Source organism: Colobus angolensis, unplaced genomic scaffold, assembly GCF_000951035.1.
Source record: "Colobus angolensis palliatus isolate OR3802 unplaced genomic scaffold, Cang.pa_1.0 Scaffold138, whole genome shotgun sequence".
Lineage (NCBI taxonomy): Eukaryota > Metazoa > Chordata > Mammalia > Primates > Cercopithecidae > Colobus > Colobus angolensis.
In genome coordinates, this window is record NW_012114466.1 from 2,890,760 (window position 1) to 2,895,469 (window position 4,710).

Genomic DNA, 4,710 nt, shown 5'->3' on the forward strand with positions numbered 1-4,710 from the left:
GTATACGGGAAGCACAACGGTAAGGAAATAGGATGAGGCAGGTCGAGGGACCCCATCTGAATCCAGCCCACACTTGAACCTCATACTGCAATCTCCTGAATATGCATTACTGTCACGCTGCCACAGCAACCCAAGCAAGAATGCGTTCCTATCGCTGCACGCCTGAAGCAGTAAGGAGAGTAAACCAGAAGGCAAAATCATGAGTTACTGGAAGCAAACCAAGCAGTGTATGTAAAACTCCGCCAAGACTTCCCGCTTCTGGGTGTGAAATGCTGATGCGAGATGCAGAACGGAAAATGATTTATTCCAGAGCGGCGGGCCATCCGTAGGTTCTTAAGATCGCCTCTGGTTATTTCAAACCCAGAAGTGAAATCTCCCCAGCAGCCGCTGGCAGTACATGTGACAGTGACAGTCACTGCCCCTCACTTGGACGCACGTGACGGGAGTCTGTAGAACCCAGGGGACACCTGGAAGCGAGGCTCTCCTCCCGGCTTGGCCCTTGTTGCCTGGTTTCCTCAGGCATGCTCTTCAACCTCAGTTTATTTTTCTGTAAAATGTGACACAGAACCTAGCACCTTACAGGGTAGCTCTACTGTGAATGAGGGTGTTATCTCACTAAAGCCTCACAACCCAGGAGGATGACCTCCATCCCCAGGGCTTTATTTAAATCTGCATAAAGGAAGTCTACAAAGATAAAACATGAACTAATGGCATTGGCCAGTGGTGGGGGTCAGGGTAGGGCCTGAGGATGGGGTGGAAGAAAGACTTTTCACTGAATACATTTTATTTCATTTCATTTCATTTCATTTTGAGATGGAGTCCTGCTCCGTTGCCCAGGCTGGAGTGCAGTGGTACGACCTCAGCGCACTGCAACCTCCACCTCCTGAGTTCAAGCAATTCTCCTGCCTCAGCCTCCTGAGTAGCTGGGACTACAGGTGCCTGCCCCCATGTCCAGCTAATATTTTGTGTTCTTAATAGAGACTCGGTTTCACCATGTTGACCAGGCTGGTCTTGAACTCCTGACCGCAGGTGATCCACCCGCCTCGGTCTCCCAAAGTGTTGGGATTACAGGCGTGAACCACCGTACCTGGCCTGTTTTTTATTTTGTTTTTTAAGAGATAGGATCTCACTCTGTAGTCCAGGCAGGAGTGTAGTGGTGCAATCACAGCTCACTGCAGCCTCTTCCTCCTGGGCTCAAACAATCCTCTTGCCTCAGCCTCCTAAGTAGTTGAGACCACAGTTCTGCACCACTGTGTCAGCCCACTGACTGTATTTTTATAGAGTTAGATTTTTTTAAGCCACATGAATATATTATCTACTCAAAAACTAAATGTATACCAATGATCTTCTCCCAGGACAAGGCTGGAGGGAAAACATACATTAGCTATGCTGGCCAGCTCCTCAAAGTCCAGCCTGGACATGCTCACCTGGCAGACAGGACACCTGCTGTCACCTCTCGGGGTCCCAGCCTGGGGGGTCCCTCCCTCTCTGACACTGTGAGGGAGAAGCACACCGAACCCAGAGGCATGTTTCACACAAGCCCGCAGGGTTTGAGGAAATGCCCTTTTCAAGGAACCCCCCTGCTGTTTTGTCTAAAATGAAGAAAAAGGCCGAGCGCAGTGGCTCACGCCTGTAATCCCAGCACTTTGGAGGCCGAGGCAGGCAGATCACCTGAGGTCAGGAGTTCGAGACCAGCCTGGCCAACAAGTTGAAACTCGTCTCTACTAAAAATACAGAAATTAGCTGGGCATGGTGTTGCGTGCCTGTAATCCAAGCTACTTGGGAGGCTGAGGAAGGAGAAATACTTGATCCCATGAGATGGAGACTGCAGTGAGCCAAGATTGTGCCACTGCACTCCAGCCTGGGCAACAGAACAAGACTCTGCCTCAAAAAATAAAAATAAATAAATAAATAAGATGAAGAAAAAGTACTCACTTCTGATTCTCAGAGACCTCGCCTGGCTCAGACCCGGTACACAGTGTGTGGACCTAACACATCTCAGAAGTCCGAGTCTAAGATGGTCGCCAACGTTTTAATGCTGGAATCTAATTTTAAAAAGTTTTAAACATCTGTATACCTAAGACTCAGTAATTCCACTACTTTTGTGCATATGCCCTGCAAAAAGTATACATCTGTGTACCAAAAGACATGTGCTAGGCCGGGCGCGGTGGCTCATGCCTGTAATCCCAGCATTTTGGGAGGCTGAGGCAGGAGGATTGCTTGAGTCCAGGAATCTGAGACCAGCCTGGTCAACGTGGTGAAACCCCGTCTCTACAAAAAAATACAAAACTTAGCCGGGTGTGGTGGCATGCACCTATAATCCCAGCTACTTGGGAGGCTGAGGTGGGAGGATTGCCTGAGCCTGGGAAATGGAGGCTGCAGTGATCATGCCATTGCACTCCAGCCTGGGTGACAGAGTGAAACTCTGTCTCAATAAAAATAAAAAAACCAAAACCACCAACAACAAAAGACATGTGCTCTGAGCAGCACTATTAAAAGCTTCACGGCCAGGTGCAGTGGCTCACGCCTGTAATCCCAGCACTTTGGGAGGCAGAGGTGGGTGGATCACAAGGCCAGGAGTTCGAGACCAGCCTGGCCAACCTGGTGAAACCCTATCTCTACTAAAAATACAAAAATTAGCCGGGCATGTTGGCTCATGGCTCACACCTGTAATCCCAGCTACTTGGGAGACTGAGGCAGAAGAATTGCTTGAACCCGGTAGGCAGAGGTTGCAGTGAGCCGTGATCACCCCACTGCACTCCGGCCTGGGTGACAGAGCAAGAATCCATCTCAAAAAAAAAAAAAAAAATTCCCAAACTGGAAACCGCCCATGTAAATCTCCACAGCAGGCAAAGGAGATGTAAATGGCAGATGTCCTACAGTGGGATGTTATGTGCCATGTGAACAGGCCACTACAGACACTCATACCGACGTGAGTGGTCTTGCAATATGTTGAAAAAAAGTCAGACACCGGCCAGGTGCGGTGGCATTCCAGCACTTTGGGAGACTGAGGCAGGTGAATCACCTGAGGTCAGGAGTTCGAGACTAGCCTGGCCAACATGGAAACCTCATCTCTAATAAAAATACAAAAACTAGCCAGGCATGGATGGCAGGCACCTGTAATCCCAGCTACTAGGGAGGCTGAGGCAGAAGAATCGCTTGAACCTGAGAGGCGGAGGTTGCAGTGAGCCGAGATCACGCCACTGCACTCTAGTCTGGGCGACAGAGTGACTCTGTCGTAAAAGAAAAAAAAAAAAAACAAAAAAGTCAGAGACCAAAAAGTCAGTCAGTGTGCAATTCCACTTTCTGCCTTTCGTTATGTATCTATTCCAATATTCCTGATCTATTTGTGGTGTATTTTGCGGACCGTCTTTTGAACTGATAGTAGCTGCTGCCTGGTTCACTCATTACGGGTGAATGAAAATCATTAACATGTTGGTTTTATTATCTGTGTGAGAGTTCTGATTTTCCATTTCCTGGAAGTTACCTTTTAACATGGGGTTAGGCCGGGCGCGGTGGCTCAAGACTGTAATCCCAGCACTTTGGGAGGCCGAGACGGGAGGATCACGAGGTCAGGAGATCGAGACCATCCTGGCTAACACGGTGAAACCCCGTCTCTACTAAAAATACAAAAACTAGCCGGGCGAGGTGGCGGGCGCCTGTAGTCCCAGCTGCTCGGGAGGCTGAGGCAGGAGAATGGCGTAAACCCGGGAGGCGGAGCTTGCAGTGAGCTGAGACCCGGCCACTGCACTCCAGTCCGGGCAACAGAGCGAGACTCCGCCTCAAAAAAAAGAAAACCAAAAAAAAAAAACCATGGGGTTAGAGAGAGAGGAGGGCTGACCATTAGAATTGAGGGCAGAAATGAATCAAGGGTGAGGCCATTATTTCTGCCGCTTCGCTATCATCCCCAGGGCACAGAAAATTGATTTTAGCCTGACCATGTGAAGAAGTTACAGAAGAAAGAATGGCCATAATCAAAAAATCATAAAATAATAGATGTTGGCGTGGCTGTGGTGAACAGGTAACACTTCTACACTGCTGGTGAGAGTGTAAACTAACACAACCACTATGGAAAACAGTGTGGAGACTCCTTAAACAACTAAAAGTAGAACTACCATTTGATCCAGCAATCCCACTACTGGGTATCTACCCAGAGGAAAATAAGTCATTATACAAAAAAGATCCTTGCACACACGTGTTTACAGCGGCACAATTCGCAAATGCAAAAATGTGGAACCAACCCAAATGCCCATCAATCAACGAGAGGATAAAGAAATTGTGATATATACATACGATGGACTACTACTCAGCCATAAAAAGGAATGAATTAATGGTGTTCATAGCAACTTGGATGAGACTGGAGACTATTATTCTAAGTGAAGTAACTCAGGAATGGAAAACCAAACATCGTTATGTTCTCATAAGTGGGAGCTAAGTTATGAGGATGCAAAGGCATAAGAAAAACACAATGGACTTTGGGGAGTTGGGGGAAAGGGTAGGAAGGGAGTGAGGGGTAAAAGACTACACACTGGGTGCAGTGTATACTGCTCAACTGATGGGTGCACCCAAATCTCACAAATCAGTACCGAAGAACTTACTCACGTAGCCACACCACCTGTTCCCAATAACCTATGGAAATACAAATAAATAAATAAATAAAATAGGTCAGGCGCAGCAGCTCACGCCTGTAATCCCAGCACTTTGGGAGGC

At 47.9% G+C, this 4,710-nt stretch overlaps 1 protein-coding gene across 1 annotated transcript in view; it reads right to left on the reverse strand.

Annotated features, from left to right (window-relative positions):
* The window catches only part of ARHGAP8 (Rho GTPase activating protein 8), a 129,677-nt gene that overhangs the window by 88,219 nt on the left and 36,748 nt on the right, over positions 1 to 4,710 (reverse strand). The window lies entirely within an intron of this gene.